Source organism: Cloeon dipterum, chromosome 4 (genome assembly GCF_949628265.1).
Source record: "Cloeon dipterum chromosome 4, ieCloDipt1.1, whole genome shotgun sequence".
NCBI lineage: Eukaryota > Metazoa > Arthropoda > Insecta > Ephemeroptera > Baetidae > Cloeon > Cloeon dipterum.
This window is the reverse complement of record NC_088789.1, coordinates 30,191,451-30,218,267: the sequence shown is the minus strand read 5'-3', so window position 1 is coordinate 30,218,267 and position 26,817 is coordinate 30,191,451.

Below are 26,817 nucleotides of genomic sequence, written 5' to 3'. Positions count from 1 at the left end.
AGACCACCTGAACCTGAGTAAAAGTTTTATGGTTGCAGGTGGCTTATACTCGATCACAGCGCCACCTTACGGGATGAAATAAAATTAGAAAAATTTGAATGCTTTTAACGCCATTTAAAGAAATGAGTAAATACTTTAAATTTTTAAGTTCAAAAGATTTTATGGACTTATGGGCCCACTTCTGCTTTGCTCTCCCCAGAGTTAAGTCTTAACACGGTGCATGTCAGGTGTGGTGCCCTTTCTCACTTTTTTCACCTTTTGACAGGTCATTTATTGTGATATAATTGACAAATACATTGTGTATTTTTATATGATATTTTAGTGAGAATAAACAAATATATATATATATATATATATATATATATATATATATATATATATATATATATATTTATTGATCATAATGGATTCGAGAGGGAGTACCTTCTTCTAAATGAGCCTGTTTCAATTTTTTTATTTGGACCGATCGCCAAATGAGTTGTGCTTTTAACTGCTTCAATGTCTTATTCTCTCGACTGGCTTAGTTGCAATAAATAATACGCAAATGTTTTTGATCGGCCGCTGAAATTTACGAAGCTGCGAGCCTTTAATTTAATTTATTTGAGACAGCTGAATAATTTAGTAAATTAAAACACTAGGAAATGATTAAATTATATTTTATCTTCTAATGAGAAATTCTTTTTTTGCAGGGAAACGGAATTGCTAATGCTATTTGGACGAGAATGAAATATTTGAAAATGCGAATTCTGCACCGCAAAACACGCCCCTCTTTTGCTATGCTGTTGCATGCATAGGTAGAATTTTTTTATTTAATACGAATCATTTCGTCTCCTTTTTAAAATATTTCTGGTTCCAAATGAAAACCAAAAAAGGACCGGTTTCCGGCTTCCTGTCTGAAGATACGCTCTTGTTGACTGATAATTAATTCGTGAAACCTAATTACCCTCTTAAATTTATTATTTTTGGGATAGATAGTCGGGAAGAAATGTTTCCATTTCGCATCCACCGATCCAGTTCAGCCATTGAGCCGACCGCCACCTCTGCCGTTCAGGTCTCTCTTTCTAACACGTAAAAATAGAGAAATCGTCTATTCTCTGCCGCGATCGCCTGCGCTTTTATTCTCCTATTTTTCTCCGCCTCAGTTGCCCTCTCGCATTCCAGAGAATTATTTGTGATTTTCCAATGCGTGCAGCGCAGCGCAACAACAAAAACCTTTTCACACAATGCGAGTGACCGTGACAATGAGCCGAGCCGCCTCACCAGCACAGGAGGAGTGAGGAGAGACTCGTTATGCAGAAAGAAGGTGGCTCGTTTCCTTTATACTTATTAGTAAGCCGCGTTGCCAGTTAATTCAAGCGAGTATTTACGCCGTGGGAATTAAAAATGTTATACAATGCTCCAATATAATTTAACAAAATTCGTTTGAGCCGCTGGTAGTGGTCGACTTTCCCGCGGCTGCCAGAAATCGCTTTCTCGCCCATGGCAGCCTGCGATTACATCTCAATTTTATTTATTGCTACACCGCGCACAATAAATATTTAATTCGCGGTCGTCTTTCCTCCGCTGCGTTTGCCTTGTTTTCTCCCCTTCTCGGTTTCCTCTCGCATTTTAGAGTATTTTCGGTTATTTCGTACTGAATGCAGCACAACAACAACATTAATAATCCGTCAGACGAGCCCAGCTGAGCTGCCGCGCTCGAGAAGAGCACAAAAGGGTGGCTCTCGGCTCGATTTCTCTTTCCCTCATCGTTAAGGCGCTTTGGCTGGTGGTGGTCCGAAACCCTCCTCTTCCTCTGTGACGCTCACCTAATATTTATTCTCATTCTATCCTTTCCCTTGCATTAATCATACTGAAAATTATTCGCCGATAAAGAAAAGGAACTGAAAAGCGAGTTCAAAAACTACTTTCTTGCCGCATTTTTGTTGCTTGTGCAGAGCAGAGGAAGCGAGACACATACGTACAGGGAGCAGCGAGCGAGCGCGAAAACTCGACTGCAACGCTTCTTGCTTGTGGGTGAGCGGCGAGCTAGAATTTTTATTTCAATTTTTAAGTAAAATTGCTCTCGCCGCGATGTGTGAAATGCGCGGCAGGCGCTAATAAAACGGCACGTTAAATTATGGTTCTTGAGAAAGCGACCGGCGGGCGTGCCTTAATTGCGGCCGACTGCAGACCGAGATGGCTTCTTTCCTAGTTTGAAAATAAAATTACCAATCACAAAAAAAAGTCAGCAGGAAATGGCAAAACGCTCCTCAAAAAAGCAAGAATGCAGGCTGTCGGTCGATTTATTCGATTTGCCCCTGTACAGTCTGTGGCACAAAACACACCCCGACCAAGAGGGAGCAAATGTGAATAGTTGACTGACCTAAAGCAACAAAAGACCGGCAGGTGCATTCATCCCCTCAGTGAAGGACAGCAGGAAGCAACGCACAAAAGCATAATTTTGATTTATTTTAAACATGGCTTTTAAAATGGACAAATGAATTTGGCAAAAATAAACGAAAGTAAACTGAATGAAACAGCCACGTTATTTGCATCTAATTTAAGCTTGACGTCAAAACCTGATTTCTTCTCTACTCAAACGTAAAATTTGGATTGGATCAAACTATTGAGAAATCGGCATTTGCATCGGCAGCGAAGAAATTTCATCATGTTTTTCAAATATCAACCCACTTTTGTCGAATTCTCACAACAATGCTCGGTATGTGGCTTCTAAATTTAAAAGAGAATGGATGATATTTTTGAAATTGCTCCGAAAGAAAAATCCTCCCAAGAATGCGGCCAAAGCAAGCGATTTTCTCTTTTTCTTTTAATTCCAATTCTTGATCGCCTGTAAGGACAAGGAGGGCATGCATTTCTCTCACGCTGCTGCTTATTATCACACTCGCACCTTCTCTCGATTCATATTCCAGCAGGTGTACCTAAGGAGAGAGTAAAGGACCTTTACTCTCCTTAGGTTTACCTGCCAACGCCGAGTTTGCCTATGAACTCAACAATAAATTATTTCTGCCATAATTAAGGCCTGCCTCCGAGTGCGTTTGTCATCGCACGGCACCTTCCAGAATAAAACGTCATATTATTTGCTTGTTTGCAAACTTGCCAGGAGGTGAGCTGTAATCTTATTTTGGTCGCGCAGTTTCCCGCGTGCAGGAATTAACAGTCAGGGACGTGAGGAAATGGGGGAAATTTTATTTATGCGGCTCATCTTCATCCCCCTAATTAGCGAAATTGAGTTTGCATAAATCTCCGGATACTAGTCACATATGCGTCTATTATATTCCACGTCATGGTTCGCTTTTTGATCCAATTCAATCCGCTTTTATAAGTATAAGTGACGGCGGCGGCGGCAGCGGCAGCTTTGTCAGAAAAATAAATAAAAAGAATATTTAGCGTCAAAGTTTATATTTTTAACGATTTTTTTTAATAAATCATAATCAGTCCTTGTTCACGGCCATTGGATACTCGCTCTCAACCAAGATGCTCTTTTTACCTGAATTATTTTCTGCGTTGTCTGCCACAGCAAATTGTTTGAATTATTTTTAAAAATGTCCACGCTATAAAAAGCGATATCGTAAAAAAGTATTTGAAAAGATTCTAAAATATAGAAGACGAAAAGCATTCGAATCTCGACAATTCTAAAAATCAGAAAGTCGCTTCGCCTTTCGCCACGGGGTGGAATTTAATTTCGCAGCATCGGTGAGGCGGGCGGCAAGTTGGCGCCGCCGCGCGAGCGCCAATATAATGTACGACGTGTCAAATGCAGTGGCAGGAAAGTCGTAAGAGCGGCTCTGCTGTCTGCTGGCGCCGATGCCCCGGTCACGCGGCTGTCAAATCATAACTAAGCGCTTCACCGACCCACTTTATGGCTTACTCAATTCAAAATTCAGGCAGGCGACTGTGATTGCAGCGCGAACAATGCTCGGCTGCCGCCACTTACTACCCGCCGACGGCATCCAACGACCGCACAGCAAAACTTCAGCCAGCACTTCCGCACCTGCGTAAACTTGCTTTATATTTTGATTTGCAAATTGCTCTGACTAATCAACTTCTGAGCTTGGGTTAAAAATTAAAATTTTTGATTTAACCTAAAGGTTTTATTTTTAGGTAAGATGTGATTGTGAGAATCCTGTTAAATTTATTTAAAATATTAAATAAAACTAAATATCAGTTAAATGAATCCCTTTTCGTGAGTCAACATGTAAATTTATAACCACATTTGGTTTAATAAAACGTAAAGGCACTAAATAAATTGTGTAGTATTTTTTGTCTACCAATTTTACTTTGATTTGGCTAATATTATTTAAATCCATATATTCTTGAGTCTCATAGATATAATTTCGAAAAAAAAATATCCGTTAAAAAAATAAACTTTGCCGCTAAAAATTCTCTTTATTTAGTTTTCTGACAAAGTGGCGCTGCGATCGCCAAGCTGCAGCCACCTGAACCTTCTATCTTTCATTCAGGTTCAGGTAGTCTCTCTGAAATGTCGTTTCAAAAGGCGCTGTGTTTGATTTGCGAGCGTCCAACGGCGGACGGCGCTATCTCCGCTGTCCACGTGGACCAAGAAAAACTGCAGACTTGGTTTCTCAACGTCTGCGGAAACGAGTTGGATAAGGAAATCGAGGATGAGGACAAAATTTGCTACTTTGGCCTCTGGCACGCCGAGTGAGTTCTTAAAATAATTAAGGAATATTCTTTTTATTTCAGGAATTTTCCCTAACAGGTTTCTCTGGAATTTCAATGGGATGTCAGACGAGGCTTTGGTTTGGTGGAATTTGGATTTTGACGATGCGGCAAGAGAGCTGCGGAAAAATTACTTTGGTAAATAAATTGAAATCAATTTATCAATTTTTTCCTGATAACTGTGTCTTTTAAGAGGGAAATATTGAGCAATGTTGGGTGCCATTGGAAGATGTTGATCTGCCCGAAAGTGAAGAAGAAACCGAAGAGGATGAGGTTGAATTGGAATTTGAGACACAATCAGTTAATTGTCTAGAAAAGAAAAAATGCATCTACTGTGGTAAACTATACAAATTATCGAGGATATTGTCAGAGCATGTAAAGAAAACACACAAAAATGCTCTCAGATGTGAAAACCGTAATTGTGCAACCTATTTTCACACAATTGAGGAAAGGGATAAACACAATGAAGAAGAGCACGAAAAACCGAAAGGACAGAAAATGTTCAAATGTGAATTTTGTAGCAAGGAATTCAAACGGAACGATAGTTATTGTCATCATGTTCGTAATGTCCATCGTGAATTTCCAGTAAAGTGCGCTTTTCGTGGCTGCGTCTCGTTTTTCAAAACTCAAATTGAAATGAGGGCCCACTTTGACTCTGTTCATAAAACTCATGGGGCTAAAATGATTGATTGTGAATATTGCCAGTACAAAACAAGAAATAATTTTGATCTACAAAGGCATGTTGCCCGAAAACACCAAACAGAAAAGCCATTCAAGTGTGATAAATGCGGGGAAATGTTCTCAACAAAGGGTGATTTGGCGGATCATATGACTTTCAAGCATGAATTCAAACACTGCAAAATTTGTACATTAGACGTTTCTGTCCGTTATTACAATAGTCACATTAGAAAGTTTTTATGTGTTCGCTGTAAAATCGAGTTCCAGTGTTCAGGTTTGTACCAATCGCACCTGAAAAAGTGCAGAGAAACTCTGTTGAAATGTTCCAAGTGTCCAAAGAGCTTTCAATGGTCTTCTAAGCTTGCTTGCCACTTCAAAAGAAAACATGGAAATCGCGAATGGCGTGGTTTGGAGCACAAAGCTCTCGGATTCAAATGTGAACCCTGCAAAAGGTACTACAAAAGTGCGAAACTCTTGAAACGGCATTCTAACAGGATGCACAACCAAGCCAAATTGAAGCACTGTGCCCACTGCCCAAAGAGTTTCTCTTCCACTTCTGATTTGAAAAACCACCTCGCAGTGAAACACAATTTGCTGGAACTTCAATTTGAATGTGACGAGTGCAAAAAACAATTCTTTTCTAAAGGAACCCTTTCTGTACATCTGAAGCGTAAACACATTTAAAAGTCATGTTTTAATGTTGTCAATTTTGTGGTAAGTAGCCCACATTTAATTCCAGACAACAATTGAAAAAATGTGCGGTTTTGGATCCAAATAAATTACAATGGTTTCGGTATAAAAAATTTTAGTTAATTTTTAAATCCCCCTCAGGATGCGAAATAAAAATAAATAAAGAATTAATTATAACTGCAATTGATTTCATCAGTCTTTCTTAAACTTGCAAAGAAACTTTTTTTGTCTCCGTAGTCGATAGGACATCAAAAACACTCATTTTTTCTCGCTATATTGAATCAGAAAATATTTCTAAATATTAGTCCCATAGCGGTGCCTAAAACCTCCTGTAGAAAAATAAAATTTGCAATTTGTCAGGCATGAAAGTGGTGCATGTTGCCTAACCTAATTATAAATCAACGCACTCTTCACTGCCATTCAATTAAATTGACTTTACATTAAATTTTATTTGAAATTCCATCTACAAAATTGTGGAAATCTTAAGTCACAGGTTTTGCCTTTTAATTTTTTGAGAAATTCAGCTCACACGTATGTTTGCTAATAACTATTGTCTCCCAAATTTAAAACCACGAGTTTTCCCAATTTAGTAAATTTTCATCGACATTCGTTTTGTTGAACTAAACTGTTGCAAAGTTTCATACACAATTAACTCAAAGAGAAACTTGTTAAAGTCAGCAATGCTAAATGGTCCTAATTGTTGGCCTGGAAAGCTCTAATTTCTACTTTCATTTAATTTACGCGAAATATGCTATGACAATATGCATTAAATTAACTTTTTCACTTTAAAAAAGCGTCGTTTCGTTGTTTCAAAAATGAATTTGTGCGGAGAGCTGTGCAAACGCGGGAACGCTTTTCTCGTCTGGCCGACCAGTAGTTTGAAAATGGAGTGTCGACCACGCTTTGCGCTGGGAAAAGTGGCGGCAGCTTTTATTTCAATTCGACGCACTGATTGCGCATTGTTAAGTCATCTGCGCCGCAATTTTGCCCTCACGAGAGAGTGACAAATAGCCAAATTAAAAATGCTGCTTTCGGCGATAATTGAACTTCCTGATTTGTTTTTATCGCGCGATTCATTTTCCTCTCAAAGAGCTTTATGGTGTTCAAAGATACGCTTGATTCAAATGAGCTATCCTCGGTGATTTATTTCCTCGTGGAAAATTGTGGCTCTTCTGCTCCTCGCCCAAGACATCATGCCCATTACCAGCAATTATACTCATAACAATTTAATCGAATTCAGCAGACGAAACGCTGCCGTTTCGTCCAAAACACCAAGACCATCACAACAGTTTTCAACAATGGAAGACGATAAATTGATGTTTCATTTATTTAAAATTTCAGTTAAAATGAAAACTTAGGAACATGAACTAAACATTTACTATTTTAATCAAGCATTTTATTTAAATAATGAACATAAACTAGAATATGGTAATTTCACCCCCCCCTATACGTCTCGACTTTTTCCGCGTGACCGAGGATTCGCCCCCCGGCAACACCAGGGTGCATGGCCGCCTCGAGTTGCGGGCGTCCCCGTGACGTGCGGCAACCCTAGGGAGCGAGGCCACCTCGAGTTCGGGGCGTCCCCGTGACAGGTGACAACCCTAGGGTGCACGGCCGCCTCGACTTCGAGTGGTCCCCACTGCGTGTGGCAACCCTAGGGAGCGAGACCGCCATAAGTTCGGGCCGTCCCCGTGGCGTGCGGCAACCTTTGGGGGCGCGGCCGACTTAAGTTGGGTCCGGCCGTGTGGTGTCTGGCAACCCCAGAGTGCGCGGCCGCCTTGAGTTTTTGCCGTCACTACGGCGTGCGGCATCCCTAGGAAGCGCGGCTGACTAAAGTTGGGGCCGGTCGTGTGGTGTCTGGCAACCCTAGAGTGCGCGGCCGCTTTTAGTTAAGGCAGTCTCTACGGCGTGTGGCAACCCTAGGGTTCACGGCTTCTTGGAGTTTGGGCCGTCCCTATGGCGTGTGGCAACCCTAGGAGTCGTTGCCGCATTGAGTTTGGCCGTCACTATAGCGTGTGGCAACCCTATGAAGCGCGGCCGACTTAAGTTGTGGCCGGTCCTGTGGTGTCTGGCAACGCTAGAGTGCGCGACCGCCTTTAGTTTTGGCCGTCCCGATGGTGTCTGGCAACCCTTAGAGGCGTGGAAGACTTAAGTGTTAGGCGTCTGATGGGAAAGTGGCAACCCTAGTGTGGGCGGCCACCTTGATTTTTGGGAGTCCCTACAGCGTGTGGCAACCCTATAGTGGTCGGCCGCCTTGAGTTCGGGCAGTCTCTACGGCGTGTGGCAACCCTAGAGAGCGAGAGCGCCTCAAGTTCGGGCCGTCCCCGTGGCGTGCGGCAACCTTTGGGAGCGCGGCCGACTTAAGTTGGGTCCGGTCGTGTGGTGTCTGGCAACCCTTGAGTGCGCGGCCGCCTTGAGTTCGGGCAGTCTCTACGGCGTGTGGCAACCCTAGGGTCGGAGGCCACATTGAGTTTTGGCAATCTCTATGACATGTGGCAACCCTAGGAGGCGTGGCAGACTTAAGTGTTAGGCGTCTGATGGGAGAGTGGCAACCCTAGGGGGGCAGCTGACTCCAGTTGGGGGTAGCTACGAGTATCGGCCGCCCTACTCGGGCGCCTGACAAAACTTATTGGCGAACTCTGGGGATATGGCAACCCTAGGGGGGCAGCTGACTCCAGTAGGGGGTAGCTACGAGTATCGGCCACCCTACTCGGGCGCCTGACAAAACTTATTGGCGAACTCTGGGGATATGGCAACCCTAGGGGGGCAGCTGACTCCAGTAGGGGGTAGCTACGAGTATCGGCCGCCCTACTCGGGCGCCTGACAAAACTTATTGGCGAACTCTGGGGATATGGCAACCCTAGGGGGGCAGCTGACTCCAGTTGGGGGTAGCTACAAGGATGCGGCCGTCCTGCGGCGTCATTTTCTACGACCCCGCGCTAATGCCCACGCGGATTTCGGCCCGATCGGCGCCGCTGTTCCCGAGCCGACACCGGGGGTGCGAACTTCGGGGCCCCGCCGCGCCCCCTTCCCGCGCTCGGCGACCCCGGGTCCCCGTGCTCGTCCGGTTCGCCTCGGCTGCCTCCACCACCTTCGCGAATCTCACTTCGATCCGACGACCAACCCCGCGGGTGCCCCTCGTTCGCGGGGCTCCCGAGCGCCCCTCGGACGAAACCGGGCTCCCGCGACGACGGCGCCCGACTCCACGACCCGCGCGAAATTCGGCCCGATCGGCGCGGCCGTTCCGCGGCCACCCCCGGGAGCGGCGAATTCGGGGCCCCGCCGTGCCCCCTTCACGCGATTACTGACCCTAGTTCCCCGTGCTCGTCTTGCTCGCCTCGGCCGCCTCTTCCACCACCGCGAATTTCGCGCCGATCCGACGACCCTCCCCGCGGGCGCCCCTCGTTCGCGGGGCTCCCGGGCGCCCCGCGGACTGTTGCGGGGCGAACGCGCCCGCGCGGCGGCCTCCGGGGCGGCCGCCGAACGTACCCACCGAATCGCGGCCCGATCGGAGCGGCCGTTCCGCGGCCACCCCCAGGTGCGGCGACTTCGGGGCCCCGCCGCGCCCCCATCCCGCGCCCGGCGACCCCGGGTCCCTATGCTCGTCCGGCTCGCGTCGGCCGCCTCTCCCGCCCCCGCGAATCTCGCGCCGATCCGCCGACCCGCCCCGCGCGTCCGCCTCCTTCGCGGGGCTCCCGGGCGCCCCGTGGACTTTTGCGGGGCGAACGCGCCAGCGCGGCGGCCTCCGGGGCGTGCCCCGGACCCGCGTGCCGAATTTCGTCCGGATCGTTAGACGAAAGTTCGTTCGGGGGCGGTTTTCACCCCCTTCGGGGCGCGTTACGACCGCGCCCCCATTCGCGAAAACGCTCGCGGGGACCTCCCCGGCAATCCTACGTCGCTAGCTAAATTTCGAATTTTTCGATTTTTATTGTTTTTTTAATATATAGTAGGATCCTTCACTCTCCAATGCGGCTTTTATTATTGAACATTCCCATGCAGGTCTATGTATTTTATGTGAAGAATTTGATTAATTTTTTAACCTAAACTCTTTTTAAAACTAAACACCATTTACTATGCGTGGATCGAAGCGCCAGTTGAGTGTATGTCTCGAGAGAATCGCTCTCGAGGGGGTTGAATGCGCGGCTCAGCTCGCAGCAGAGAAGCAAAAGAAAGGTGTGAGGCGGAGCAGATATTGCGGCATTTCTTTGATTAAGTTTCTAATTCTTTTCAGCGTTCGGCGTGGCAAAAGCATTGAATAACGATGGACGGGCAATAAATATGATTCCCCAGCGTCCACAACGTAAAATGCAAATTTCCGTGCAATTTGCGGCAGAATGAATCATCACGCGAGTACTGAAATAATCAGCCGGAAAATTATATTATTCGCACAAGACCCGATATTAATCCAGCGACAACCAAGCTTATATGGGCTACTGACGTATTATTATGCAACTAGACTCTTAGTATCAGTTTGTCGTAAACAACTAACTAAAGCCCCACCTTAATATTCTTATTACAGTAATCATTATATTATAACTAAATGAAATAAATTTTCTGTAAAACCTAGCCCCTGTGCTGCCAAATAAACAACCGCCAATCACGACCCTGATTGCTGGCTGCTCGTTCGCAGCCGCCGCGTTTATTTATTTGTTGGCTGATTCATCGCGGCTCAAGGGCCATTCTCACGGACGTATTTGCCGCGCCAAAATTTATGTTAATATTGCTTTTGACCTGCGTCAATCGCCGTCTTTTAATTTTGAAAGCAACGTTATTTTTTGAAAGCATCGTTACTCACCGCCAGTTCATTTTTGGAGCAACGCACAATCCGAAAACATCCGCGTTTTTATGTACTCTATACATTTACTGGCAAAAATGGAAATGTACTAAATGGTTGGAATTTTTATCATGTATTTTTATTGAAACTCTGAATTCATGAAAAGTTTCAAAGTATTGCAATCAATAACAAAATTAAGAAAGATAAGGAAATGAGCAATAATATTCAAATTTCACTAAAATGATCTAAATTATATATAAGAACGTGGGTGCTTCTAGGAGACATTTAATATCGTCTTTTTCATCGGTTTTTCAGATTTTTGCAAGATTTCAAGTGAGATTTATACGAACCTAAGCATCGGAATTTGCTCTTGCAGCGATTGCACTTTGTAATTTTCAAGTGATAATATTTCTTGTTATGAACAGTCATAACCTTTTTGCAAAAAGCACAAACCTCGAAATTGTGGAAGTTTTTTACATGTTTTCTCAATTCAGATCGACCGGAGAAAAGTCTTTCACACGTTTTACATTTCGTGGATTTGAGCAAGTGCTTGTTAGTTACGTGCAGTTCCAAATTACCTTTTTTCGTTGCTTTGTAATCGCACTCGTTGCATTTGAACTTTTTTGCCATGTCATCTTTCCCGTGAGCAGAATCAAAGTGGGTTTTCATTTCAATTTTTGTTTTAAAATATGACAAGCAACCGATATGGGAGCATTTAACTGGAAAATCTTTGTGAACATTGCGAACATGACGCTTGTAGTTTTGTGGTCCCTCAAATTCCTTTCCACAAAAACTGCACTTGAATTTTTCTCTTTCCATTTGTTTCTCGTGAACATTCTTGTTGTGCTCTTCTTTTTCTTCAAGCGTGTGGAAATAAGAAGGACAGTTGCGATTTTCACATCTGATGACGTCATTGTGCATTTTCTTCATATGCTTAGACAAATGAGAAGAATATTTAAATCTTTTCCCGCAGTAGATGCATTTCCATCGCCTCGTCCGAATTTCAGCTTCAACAATTCGTCTCTCTTCTCCGTCAGCACTTTTCGGCAGTTCAATTTTCTCCAACTGCACCCAACACTGCTCCAATTTCCCCTCTATAAACGAATGAAATATTAAACACACCATTCGAGCTTCCAAAGTGTTAAATTTTACCAAAATAGTAATTCCGCAGCTCCCTTGCTGCTTCGTCTGAATAATCCGGATTCCTGGGCCACCAAACCAGAGCCTCATCTGAAATTCCATTGAATTTTCCCAAAAACCTGAGGGAAAGTTCCATCAAATTAAATAGAGAAATTCCCGAATTCTAATTTACTCACTCGGCTTGCCAGAGACAAAAGTAGCAAATTAGGTCCTCATCCATGTTTTCCTCGACCAACTCTTGTTCGCAGACGTTGAGAAACCACTCCTGCAGTTTCTCCTTGTCCAGGTGGACAGCGAGGACAGCGCCGTCCGCCGTCGGTCGCTCGCAAATCAAGCAAAGCATCTTTTGAAACGACATTTCTAACTGACTACCTGAACCTGAATGAAAGATGGAAGGTGGCAGGTGGCTGTGAAGCAATCGCAGCGCCACTTTTAGGGAGGAAACAAAATTAGAAAAATTTGAATGATTTTAGCGGCATTCAAAGAAATGAGAAAATATTTTAACTTTTATTAGTGTTGTTTTGTATAAATCCAAAATGTAGGAAAATCTGTATTTAACGTATTCCCATCCAAATGAGCCACACTTCTTGTTTTATTCGAAATAATCGCCACATGAATTGTGCTCTCAACTGCATCACTTTCTTATTCTTTTGAGTGGCTTGCATGAATTAGTTATTACGCGTATCAATTTGTCTGGCCACTGAAATTCACGAAACTGCTTACTATGCTATTTTATTTTCGAAATTGTTATATTGCGTTTGTTTCTCTTTTCTAAAAAATTTACCATCTGCGTGCGAGCCGCAGCACTCTTTCCACTCTCGTTGATTTATTTTGCAGTATTTCACCAAGTACCGTTAATTTTATTCCCTTTGTGCATGCGGTGAAATGTTTTACGAATAATTGGGAATCGGAATTAATGCCCGTCGCTCGCTCAGTCATCTGAAGTTGGTTTCGTTACTTGAGAAATTATTAAATGGCCGATTAGTTTGATAAAATTATGTGAATGTGCTCGCGCGAGTTCGCTGACTGTTTTGTTCATCAGCCAATAATCAATTTTTTTAGTAAGGAAGCATGTACAATTGGGCGGTGGAGGTATCGTGTGTTATTATTATATATCATCGTTGTAAGAATTTATTTTAATTCATCCTCCAGGGACACTTTTCGCAACCCTACTAATTTCTTTATGTCCTGCTCGACACAACAGATTCGAGGGTGCATGTTGCCCCTGAATAATTGCAATTCCTGCTGAAGCGCAAAGCTGCGTTGCAATAATAACTGCGCCTTTGCTGAAAAGCTGCGCGGCGGTCCTCGCAGCAGCAGTTTGTGCCACCTTTTCTGGTGGGTGAAAAGCCTACGGACTGGAAGACTGCAGCCGTTGACACAAAGACGGGCAAAAAGAAGACGCGCCACGGCCAATCAGCATCACGTTGCTCAAGATGATTGACCGACTTTTTGTAGTTACAATAAATGTTTTTCAGGGCGCGACACAGCAGCGCGGCAACGCTTCTGACAAAACTGATTAACACATGGATATAATTCAATTTTCCAAAAATTCTTAAAGTTAATAATAATGGGAGTTGGTAAAAATGCTATTTTTAACCTCTATGCCTTTTAAATTGTAGGGGGAGTAATTTTATTTACATATTTTTCATTTTTAGAGCCACAGTAAGTTCAACCGAATCACACAGAAATAAAATACAAGGTGCATTAATGTATGTGTACTTTTTCTTATTACGGATTATCGTTCATTGATTGTAATAAAATACATATTTTATGCCAAATTCGCAACCAGCTTGCAATCGCAATCAGTTTTATTTTTCACTCGAAAGTTAAAAAGGTTTTAGAAACGATATCAATCTTTAAATAAAAGGAATGTCCCAAAAAACCTTGGCCGCAAGAAAAATACGCAGATTATTTAAGTTAAAATGGGGTTACTGGAAGGGCTGGTAAACAATGCAGAGGAAAGTCGGCAATCCTCTCGTTTCCTGCTGCTCTTTGGCGGAAAGAAATTATCTCGTGGCTGGCTGCTTGCTCTTGTAAACGAGAGAGCTAGAAAATGTTGATAAAATATTTTTGCTTCCGTCCGAACTGCATATTTTAATAAATTTATCCTCTCTTAATCTCTAATTTATCCTTTTTTATTGAGATATAGAGAAATAATTCAAACATGGAGATCAAAATAAATACTAATAAAGGGCAAGCAGCAAAATTGAATCTGAGTCCTTGTGTTCTGCATCACATTTACACTTCGTGTTTTCTTCTCAAGTGAAAATCAATATGACAAAACCAATAATTTATTTAAACAAATTTAAAGCAAAAATTACTCGGGAACCCTGCTAAAATCAACAATTGATTTTTTTTCTCCAACGTTCTTTAGCAGATAGCATCCCCCTATAGACAGCTATGACAAGTGGAACTTGTGTCCTACAATTGGTTAAAGCAACAAAAGATTGACAGAGCGCTGCATTCCTGAGAAGTAAAAAATATTCATTTGTCATTTCAGGTCGCTCTACTGCCGCTTTTCATCCCAGTTGGTGGCTATTCGGACAATGGATCTTTTTCTGGCGACTGGATTCCAAGGAGAGTTCGACTTTATGTGACAAAAAGGTTATCTTTTTTATGGAATGTGCATTGTGTAAATTAACAAAAGCCCAGAAATGTTTTTCGAGGCAGCACTAGAGGGCCTGTGTAAAGAGGAGATAAATATAAATGTTTGTTTTTCCCACGCGGAGGAATTTTCTCGAAGCGCAGGAAAACTTCAACATTTGTATCGCCGTGCTAAATTAATTTCTTGAAAATAAATTTAACTTATTTTTATACAGATGATTAGGCAATGAACTGTTAGTTGGTCCGGTAATAATATTGGCGGCAAGAGTTTAAACGCTTATAAGCGTGCTGAAGTAAATAGTTATTGTTAATAAAATACAAACGAATTTCATAATCAAATGAATAACAGGCATGAAATGCATTTTCGTACGCAATTGAAAAATATTATGAAGTCACAAACTAGCGCCACGGTTTGATGCTGAAATTATATTTAATTTATTTTTACTTTTCAAACTGAGTCCTTTTGACGCGCACTGTTGCATTTTTAAAGCTGTATGGCAACTTAGGGGTGGAGAGAAATCGCCCCTTGATCTTTCAGCTACTCAGAACTAATTGAGACGAGTCCAACGAAGTTTTTGCACTTGAGATGCTTAAGAGCCGAGATATAGAGTTGTAAAGGTTACAAAAATCGCGAAAAGAAAGCAAAGTCAGTGGAGTGCGGAGCGGCCCGGCAACGAGCGCCGCGCCAAACACTTGTTTCATAAGTGTATACATTACTAAATTGCATTTACTCAATTAAGTGCTTTTTAATTCTAAATCAACGTTCAATAATAAATTTATAAATTGTGTCGAATAGTAATATAACAAAACGGATATAAGATGCACGCAGTAGTTGAAATCTCAGTTTTATTAATTATTTATTTCTTCAAATTTTTATTCTAATCCATAATCTAATGCTTTGAAAAACAATCACATGTTCCGAGAGGGTGACAATGCCTCATTTATCACCCATTACGCCATTTTTTGGTTTCGAGACTCTTTGGCGATGTGCATAGCGGTTTTAGTAATTGCATTTCCGGTGTTTTTCAAAGGTCTTCCTCAGGTTTTTGCATCTTCCGGGTCTCCATCTCGGAACCACGCGTATCCGTCTCTTCCGAATTTGTCAAAGTCATATAGTGTACAACAAGAACGCACACGCTATTTAATAGAAAAAAAAAATGTAAAATTAAAGTTTTCTTTTGCTACATATCCCTGTCTTTGTTCCGAGAATGGCGCGCACTGCTAGCACCAATGCTGAATTCCGAGTGCAAATAACACCGCGAACGGATTCAATGGGCGCACCAGGCCGCACAAGGACCCAGCCCACTCAAGTGACTCAAGGGCCACTTGCCTCCGCACCCCGAGGACTCCATTGAAACGCTAGACATTCGTCCCGTGAAGCCAAATCACGCATGCTGCAAAGGTGCAAACCAGCAATTAGCGAGTCGGCCTAGAGCGCCTAGAGTTATGCAGCCGGCAGCAAGGCAGTCACCCATCCACCTACTGACTGCATTTATTATAGTTGCTTAACTCTGGTGATTTTCCGAGAACCGGTGTGTCCAAAATGCTACACCCTGGACGCACTTCCAAACTATGTTAAAAATAATTTTTTGTTTTGGTTGGAACGGATATTTTAATAAATGTCATCTCGTCTCTTTATCATTTTTATTGCTATGAAAGAGTTAATTTTAAACAGAGTTACTAAAATATCGATTAAATAAAGAACAAGCATTGCAATCGAATCTGGGTAACGTCATTAATTGTGTTCTGCATCACTCTTACCGATTGTGTTTTTTTCTCGTGTGACGAGCCTGGTTGTATTTGAATTTGAATGATTTTGAGCACTTGTCACATTTAAATTTTCTCTTTCTGCATGACTTCAAGTGCATTTGGTACAAACCAGAACATTCAAATTTGCTCTTGCAGTGGCTGCACTGTTTAACATTCAAGTGAAGACTTCTCATACTATTGACGGAAACATCCAATTTGCAATGTGAACAAACCTTGAAATTGTGGACTCGATTAACATGTGTCCTTAGACTGGATTCAGTCGAAAATTTTTTTTCACACTTTTGGCATTTCATATATTTCGGCAAGTGCTTTAAAGATATGTGCCGTTCCAAATTAGATTTTTTTATTGCTTTGTAATCGCAATCATTGCATTCGAACATTTTTGCCATGTCATCTTTTCCATGATCAGAGTCAAAGTGAGTTTTCATTTCGATTTTAGTTTTGAAGAATGACAAGCAACCGATATGAGAGCATTTTACAGGAAACTCTTTGTGACCACGGCGAACATGAATGTTGTAGTTTTGTGGTCCCTCAAATTCCTTCCCACAAAAACTGCAAATGAATTTTTCTCGTTCCTTTGAATTCTCGTGGACATTCTTGGTGTGCTCTTCTTTTTCTTCAAGAGTGTGGAAATAAGTAGGACAATTGCGATTTTCACATCTGATGGCTTCTTTGTGCATGTTCTTCATATGTTGAGACAAATTTCGAGCATATTTAATTTTTTTCTCGCAGTAGATGCATTTCCATCGCCTCGACCGTACTTCAGCTTCAACAATTCGTATTTCGTCACCGTCACATTGCGGCTGCTCAATTTTCTTTAACTGCACCCAACACTGATCCAATTTACCCTCTTAAATTGGACAAAAAATTAATAAAATTAAATAGAGCTACCAAAGCGTTATTTTTACCAAAATAGTAATTTCTCAGCTTCTTAGCTGCATCGTCTGAATAATCTGAATTCCGCGGCCACCAAACGAAATCCTCATCTGACATTCTATTGAATTTCCAGAGAAACCTATATATGGGAAAAATTCCTCTAACAAAAAAGAAAAATTCCAAAATTCTTTTGAACTCACTCGGCATCCCAGATACAAAAGTAGCAAATTAAATCGTCGTCCAGGATTTCCTCGACCAACTCGTGTCCGCTGACGTTGAGAAACCAAGTCTCCAGCTTCTCTTTGTCCACGTGAACAGCGAGGACAACGCCATTCGCTGTCGGACGCTCGCAAATCAAGCACAACGCCTTTTGAATCGACATTTCTATTAGACTACCTGAACCTGAATGAAAGATGGAAGGTTGCAGGTGTCCTAGCTATTGAAGCGCCACCCTAAGGAGAGGCATCGAACCCTTGAATTCGCTTTTAGTGGGGGAAAGTTTGAAATTTGTAACGGACTTTAAAAGCATAAGATTGAAAAAATTTTCGTCTTTACAATAAAAGAAAATAAAAAGGGAAATTTATTTATTTGTAAAAATGGTTTTCATGCATCCATTTTCAAAACACGCTTTGAAAATTCGGATATATCGGAGGCGAAGTAGTGTGTGTTACACACAGGGGCTATATCTGGGAATGACACTAACAATAAGAAGTTGACTAGAGCTGCGCAATGGCGGAAACGATATTAGCTGCTGTGGCAGAGTGCGTGCAAAACAGGGAATTGGCTTGGAAAGCGGCGCCGGGAGAGCAAAGCGTCGGGGCCATAACTCAAAGTGCAAGAATAAAAGCCGCAACAGCAAAGATCATAAAACGCCGCGTCGTCGTCGCTCCGCGCTCATTAAAGCAGATGAATCGGCACGTGTTTATTCCGATTGAGCCTCCGGCTTCATTATTGTGCTTTAGGGTTGCCATCCCCGCTGGAAAATCTGGCTGTAAATTAAAATGTTTAAATAAAAAAAGACAAATTTTCATTCAAACTATCATAATGGCTTTTGTCAAATAATATAACAAAACCATTGGTCTAATTTTTGGACAGTCATAATTATCCAAAAATTTTAAATTGCATCGTCAAAAATGCATTTATTGGTAATTTTGATGTTAATCTATGTTTGATATTAATAAATTTAATAAATGCCAAAAACCGTTTTTTTTATTTTTGGGTGCACTCATTTACTAAATATATGATGTTAGCTCGTCAAAAAACCCTTTAGCTGGTCAGAGGAGGTTGAGACGAGTCTAATGATGGGTAGTTTCTGCAATTATGATGGTTACAACCCGAGATTTGGACTTAACGAAATGTGAAATGTGTGTGCTACAATTTAAATATTTTGTATAATTTGCCCCTCCAAATCTCAATAGCCAAAACTAACCACCGTTAAACTCGTCTCGATCTCTTTTAAGCAGCCGAAGGGTGCAGGGGGTGCATAAACCCATCTCATTTAATCCTCTTTGCTGCAATTTTGATAATAAGCGACCACCGCGTTCATGTCGCAGCTCACTGTTGCATCTTTAATGCGCATCTTCAATTGCGGGCCAGAATTATTTCAATGCAAGAGACTTTCGATTTGGTAGAAAGATGGGAAAAGCGGCCCACTCTTAAATTGCAACGCCGCTGATAGAGTCAACATTTGGCGCGATCTCAATCAGCCGGCCCGCGCGATTGTTAACAATTGTTTAGCCTGCGGCAACTTCAGCTTTTCGCGCTTCAATATTTGCACGCTACGTCGAAGACAATTGCTGTTTACGTCAGGACCACTTTTAAAAGTAGAAATAATGATATACAAAAAAGGAGACACTAAAATATTTCCCTGTTTTTGTTTTAATCATTCTGTTAGCAATTTAAAATTTATATTTAAATTAATAAATTTAAAAGCAATGTTTTAATCATTGGAATGAGCTGGGGCGCGTGCCGATTTGCGTTGCAAACGAGTGATCAGAATGCCGATGAAAGCGCAGCTTATTCTCGAGAGTGCGAGAACGGGCTTCCCGTGGAGGCAGGAAAATGCGCCGTGCTGTGCGAGGGCGGAAGAGGCGGCGGTAGCGGCGCAATCAACGCATTATTAAAATTTACTGCGTGTGAGTGCCAAATGCCGCCGTTTTAAACAGCCGACTTGTGAAATTCCATTTGGCACAGCCAAGCCGATTATTCAGCCATTAATTTAATGCACCTATTTGGCAATCCAATTTGGTTTTTTTGTCCAATTGGAATGAGAATTAGATTTTAGAATCAGATCCTGGCTTGCATATAACAATAATCAACAGGAAATTTATATTTTTTTCGCAAACCATTCCTAGCAAATAAATAATCACTAATCATGGCCCTGATTGCTGGCTGCTCGCTCGTAGCCACCACGTGTTATGTTTTTTTGTTTTAATTTTTCGATCAATAAATAAATCAGAGTTCAAGGACCATCCTCGCGGCCAAACTTTATGCCAGTACTGCTTGTGACGTGCGATCACTCGCTTCCTTATTATATATTTTGAAAGCAACGCGCCACTAAAAACGCCCGCTTCATTCACTCTTTGAAAGAGACTGATGAAACTGAAAATGCAGCAAAAAATTGATTCTTGTATTTACTTACACTTTTGGTTAATACAGGAAATTTATATAATTATTGCTTAATATAATCAATTGAAAACTATTCGGTAATTCTATGTGTGCTTTTGATAAATTATCATAATTGCTTATTTAATTTCAGCCAACGACGCCCGGAAAAAAATAAAGCTAAAAATTACTCGTGAACCCAGCTAAAATTAACCATTGAATTTTTTCTGTCACATTCTTCAGCAGAAAACATCCCCCTCTAGACAGCTATATGACAAATGGAACATGTGTCGGGTACAATTGGTTAAAGCAACAAAAGATTGACAGAGCGCTGCATTCCTGAGAAGTGAAAAATATTTATTTGTAATTTTAGGTCGCTCTACCGCCGCTTTTCAGCCCAGTTGGTGGCTATTCAAACAATGGATCCTTTTCTGGCGACTGGATTCCAAGAAGAGTTATCTTTATGTGACAAAAAGGTTATCATTTTACGGAGTGTGCATTGTGGCATGGTGTACCTTAACAAAAGCCCAGAAATGTTTTTTCGAGGCAGCGTTAGCGGGCCTGTGTAAAGAGGAGAAAAATATAAATGTTTGTTTTTCCAACGCGGTGGAATTTTCTCAAAGCGCAGGAAAACTTAAATAATGTTATCGTCGTGCTAAATTAATTCGTCGAAAATTCAGTTAATTTGTTTTTATACAGATGATAAGGCAATTAACTGTTGCTTGAATTTGGACCGGTAATAATATTGGCGGCAAGAGTTTAAGCGCATGTAAGCGTGCTGAAGTAAAGAATTATGATTAATAAAATAGGAACGAATTTAATTTTTTTTTCATTTTATTGGACACCATCGGTGTACAACTAAAGTCAATTACAAATTTATTTATTATAACGGAATGCTTGTGATAAAGTTAAAGGTTTTTTGACACAGTCTAGTAAATGGTACATACTAGAAAGCATGCAAAGAATCACAATAAATACATTTACAATTAGCGGTGACTTCGAGATGAAAACATTTATGTGAACAGACGAGGAAATGATAGCCATGAAAAGAATATCTAGTTAACATAGCCCTGTCTTTACAATTTGTATTAGTCCAATCCAAATTACACATAGCAGGGGTTTCAAAAAATTTTGGGTCAATAGATTGTCGTTTAACATTCATGTTATTAAAAAACTTCTCATAGGCAATTGTAGAGGGAAGAGAGTATTTAGATTTAAGGTCATTAACAAAATAATCAGTCTGAACCAATTCATAGACAAATCTGGATTTCATTCTCTTGTCTACGCTGAGGGCTTTTTTAAAGAATCTAGATTTAGCGCATTCCAACTTGTTAAGATCATTCAGAGATAAATGAGACCAAATTGCTTCTATACCATACGAAGCTACAGGAGAAATTGCCAAGTTAAATAGCTTTTTTGCAGTGGAAATAGACGATTTTGAAAGGTTTTTAATTTTAGATGTTGCAAAAATTGACGCTTTAACTCTCTTATCCAGATGATTTGAAAAGCAAGTTCCAGACGTTTGGAATGTCACGCCAAGATAGTTGACAGAGAACGAATTTAATAATCAAATGAATAAGGGGCATGAAATGCACTGTCGTAAGAAATTTAAAAAATGTTATCAGTCACAAACTAGCGGCGCGGTTTGACGCTGAAATTATATTTAATTTTTACTTTTACTTTTAAAACAGACAACGTTCCTTTTGACGCTCACTGTTGCATTTTTAAAGCTGTGTGGCAAGTAAGGGGTGGAGGAAAAACCCTTTAATCTTTCAGCTACTAAGGAATAATTGAGACGAGTCCAACGATGGGAAGTTTTTGCAATTGAGATGCTTTAAAAGCCGAGATATAGAATTGCAAAATCTACAAAAATCGCGAAAAGATAGCAAAGTCGGTGGAGCGCTTTTTTCATAAGTGTGTATACATTACTAAATTGCATTTACTCAATTAGTGCTTTTTAATACTAAATTAACTGTCAATAATAAAGTTATAAATTGTGTCTAATAATAATATAACAAAACGGATATAAGATGCACGCAGTAGTTGAAATCAGTTTTTTTAATTCTTTTTTTTCAATTTTTTATTCTAATCCGTAATTTACTTCCTTTGAAAAATATTCACATGATCCGAAGAAGTGACATTGCCTCATTTAGCAGCCATTGCGCCATTTTTTTTTTGTTTCGAAACTCTTTGGCGATGTGCATGGCGGTTTCTTTAATTGCATTTCCGGAGTTTCTCAAAGGTCTTATTCTTGCATCATCCGGGTCTCCATCTCGGAACCACACGTATCCATCTCATTAGAATTTGTCAAAGTCTAATTGTGTACAACAAGAACGCAAACGCTATATATTAGAAAAAAATAAAAAGTTAAGTTTTCTTTTGCTTTTCATCAATGTCTTTGTTCCGGGAAGGTAACACACTGTTAGCACGAATGCTAAATTCTGAGTGCCAATATCACCGCGAACGGATTGAATGTGCGCACCAGGCCGCACAGGGACCCAGCCAACTAAAGGGCCACTTGGCCTCCGCACCGAGGACTGCATTGAAACGCTAGACATTCGTCCCGTGAAGCCAAATCACGCATGCTGCAAAGGTGCAAAGCAGCACGTAGCGAGTCAGCCTAGAGTTATGCAGCCGGCAGCAAAGCGGTCTCCCATCCACCTACTGACTGCATTTATTATAGTTGCTTAACTTTGGTGATCTAACGAAAACCGGTGTGTCCAAAATGCTACACTCTGGACACACTTTCTAACTTTGTTAAAAATAAATTTTTTGTTTTGCTTGGAACTGGATATTTTAATAAACGTCATCTCGTCTCTTTATCATTTTTATTGCTATGAAAGAGTTAATTTCAAACAGAGTTAATTAAATATAATATTAGTAAAATATTGAACAAGCATTGCAATCGAATCTGGGTAAAGTCACTAACTGTGTTCTGCATCACTCTTACCGATTGTGTTTGTTTCTAATGTGACGAGCAAGGCTGCATTTGAATTTAAATGATTTCGAGCACTTGTCACATTTCAATTGTCTCTTTGTGCATGAATTCAAGTGCATTTGGTACAAACCAGAACAGTGGAATTTGCTCTTGCAGTGACTGCACTTTTTAACATTCAGGTGAAAACTGTTCAAAATTTTGACGGAAACATCCAATTTGCAATATGTACAAACCTTGATTTTGTGGACTTCATTAACATGTGTCCTTAGACTAAATTCCGTGGAGTACATTTTTTCACACATTTTGCATTTCATATATTTCGGCAAGTGCTTGCAAACTATGTGCCGTTCCAAATTAGATTTTTGCATTGCTTTGTAATCGCAATCATTGCATATGAACATTCTTGCCTCGTCATCTCTCCCGTGAGCAGAATCAAAGTGTGATATCATTTCGATTTTAGTTTTGAAAAATGACAAGCAACCGATACGAGAGCACTTTACGGGAAAATTTTTGTGAACCTTGCGAACATGACAGTTGTAGTTGGGTCGTCCCTCAAATTCCTTTCCACAAAAACAACACTTGAATTTTTCCCTTTCCTTTGGTTTTTCGTGGATATTCTTGTTGTGCTCTTCTTTTTCTTCAAGCGTGTGCAAATAAGTCACACAGTTGCGATTTTCACATCTGAAGGCTTCCTTGTGCATTTTCTTCATATGTTTAGACAAATGATAAGAATATTTAAAAGTTTTTCTGCAGTAGATGCATTTCCATCGCCTTGTCGGCGGTATTTCTGCTTCAACAATTCGTATTTTGTCACCGTCACATTGCGGCTGCTTAGTTTTTTCCAACTGCACCCAACATTGCTCCAATTTCCCCTCTTAAAACGAATAAAAAATTGAACAAACAGAGCTCAAAAGGCGTGAATTTTACCAAAATAGTTTTTCCTCAGCTCCTTTGCCGCATCGTCCGAATAATCTGAATTCCTGGGCCACCAAACCAAAGCCTCGTCTGACATTCCGTTGAATTTCCAGAGAAACCTGAGGGAAAATGCCACAAAAATAAAAGAGAAATTCCTGAGCATCTTTTAAGAACTCACTCGGCGTGCCAGAAACAAAAGTAGCAAATCAGGTCCTCGTCCTCGATTTCTTCAGCCAACTCGTGTCCGCAGACGTTGAGGAACCAATTCTGCAGTTTCCCCTTGTCCACGTGGACAGCGCGGACAGCGCCACCCGCTGTGGGACGCTCGCAAATCAAGCAGAGTGCCTTTTGAATTGACATTTCTATTAGACTACCTGAACCTGAGTGAAATAAGAAGGAAGGTTGCAGCTGGTAAAGCTATTGAAGCGCCACCCTTAGGGGAGGCAAACAATACCTCGAATTCGCTTAGTGGGGAAAGTTTAAAATTTATAATGGATTAAAAAAGCATGAGATTATTGAGTAAAATTTATCGTATTTTCAATAATATCAAATAAAAATACCAATAATTTAATTTTTTTGTAAAAATGATTTTCACACATCCGGTTTCAAAACACGTTCTTAAAATTCTGGTAATTTGGAGGCAACGTAGTGTGTGTTACAAACGGGGGCGGTGTCTAGCAATCACAATTAGAAGTGGATGCGCAATGGCGGAAACGATATTAGTTGTGACGTTCGCGTCGGCGGAGTTCGTGCAAAAGAGGGAAATGTCTTTTGCAGTGACCCGAGCAAAGTGTCGCAATATTTCCCTAGCGTTTTCCACCGACTAAGTGCATTGGGACAAAATTCTCATCGTGATGCTGCTGCAGCAGCAAAGATCATGAAACGCCGCGTCATCGTCGCTCCGCGCTCATTTAAGCAGACGAACGGGCGCTTGCGTGTCTTCCGCTTGTGCCTCCGCCGGCACCATTGCACTTTAGGGTTGCCATTCCAGTTGGAAATTCTTGCTAAATGAAAAGATCCAAATCAGGAATAACACAAATTTCATGAAAATGATTAAAATAGTTCGTCAACGTCACGTTTCAATTGGTCCTGCACGCTTTCTATTTAATTAATTAAATAGATTGCCTAAAAACCGTTGTTCTTCTAATTTTGGAAGCTCTTGTTTATCCAAAGGATCAAATTACACCATCAAAAAGACATTGATTCATATTGTGATAGGCATATATGTTATTAATAAATTAAATGTTTTTTGCCAAAAATGTGTTTGACAATTTTGGGTGCACTTATTTATTAAAAATATTATGTTAGCACGTCAAAATCACTTACTTTGGTCAGAGTAAGTCGAATCGAGTGTAATGAAGAGTGGTTTTTGCAAATATGATAATTCGATTGCATCTCAATTTTATTTATTGCTACACCGCGCACAATAAATATTTAATTCGGTCGTCTTTCCTCCGCTGCGTTTGCCTTGTTTTCTCCCCTTCTCGTCGTCCTCTCGCATTTTAGAGTATTTCGGTGATTTCGTACTGAATGCAGCACAACAACAACATTAACAATCCGTCAGACGAGCCCAGCTGAGCTGCCGCGCTCGACAAGAGCACAAAAGGGTGGCTCTCGGCTCGATTTCTCTTTCCCTCATCGTTAAGGCGCTTTGGCTGTTGGTGGTCCCAAACCCTCCTCTTCCTCTGTGACGCTCGCCTAATATTTATTCTCATTCTATCCTTTCCCATGCATTAAGCATACTGGAAATTATTCGCCGATACAGAACAGGAACTGAAAAGCGAGTTCTAAAACTATATTCTTGCCATTTTTGTTGCTTGTGCAGAGCAGAGGAAGCGAGACACAATTACGTACAGGGAGCAGCGAGCGAGCGCGAAAACTCGACTGCGACGCTTCTTGCTTGTGGGTCAGCGGCGAGCTAGAATTTTTATTTCGATTTTTAAGTAATTGGTCTCGCCGCGATGTGTGAAATGCGGCAGGCGCTAATAAAACGGCACGGTATATTATGGTTCTTGAGAAAGCGACCGGCGGCCGTGCCTTAATTGCGGCCGACTGCAGACCGAGATGGCTTCTTTCCTAGTTTGAAAATAAAATTACCAATCACAAAAAAAAGTCAGCAGGAAATGGCAAAACGCTCCTCAAAAAAGCAAGAATGCAGGCTGTCGGTCGATTTATTCGATTTGCCCCTGTACAGTCTGTGGCACAAAACACACCCCGACCAAGAGGGAGCAAATGTGAATAGTTGACTGACCTAAAGCAACAAAAGACCGGCAGGTGCATTCATCCCCTCAGTCAAGGACGGCAGGAAGCATCGCACAAAAGCATAATTTTGTTATTTGTCGCGATGCTGCTTCTGCCGCCGAATTGGATTTTGTCTGAAAAAAATGCATGGAAAACCAGGCCGGAAAAGATTTTCAATGTCTACAATTTAAATAAAATTATCCATCACCCGCGGCCAGATATTTTTTGGGATTTATTTTCACGACTGAAAAGTAAATGCGCGTTGATTTTAATTGAGAAGCGGGGAGGAATGTTAAGAGGGTGCTGCAACTGTGACCCGCGGCACTTTATTCATTTTTAAAATTACCAATAACTTAACAAAAAAAAAATACCTGAAATAAACTTTGGCCTTCAACGATGAGCTTTCTTTTGCCTGTGAATTCTTATGAGTAAATACACATTTTGTTGCAATTTGCGGCCGAAAGAATCATCACGGGCAATGCAATAATCAATAATCGGCTGAAAATTTATATTTGTTTTTATTATATTCACATAAATAAATAGCCGCCAATCACGGCCCTGATTGCTGGCCGCTCGCTCGCAGCCACCGCGTGTTTTTATTTTTCTATTTATTGTTTTAATTTTTCGACCAATTAATCGGAGCTCAAGAACATACTCGCTGCCAAAATTTATGCCAGCACTGCTTTTGCGCGTCACTCATCGCCTTTTCATTTTTGAAACAACGCCGCAACACTAAAACACGTTCGCTTCATTCACTCTTTGAAAGAAACTAATTAAAATGAAAATGCAGCAAAATTATTAACGTATTTTGTTTCTTCTATTTATTTAAACGCATTACAATTTTATTGATTTTATGTAACAAACAAAAACAAAGAAAGAAAAGCATTAGCATGAATAGTCACAT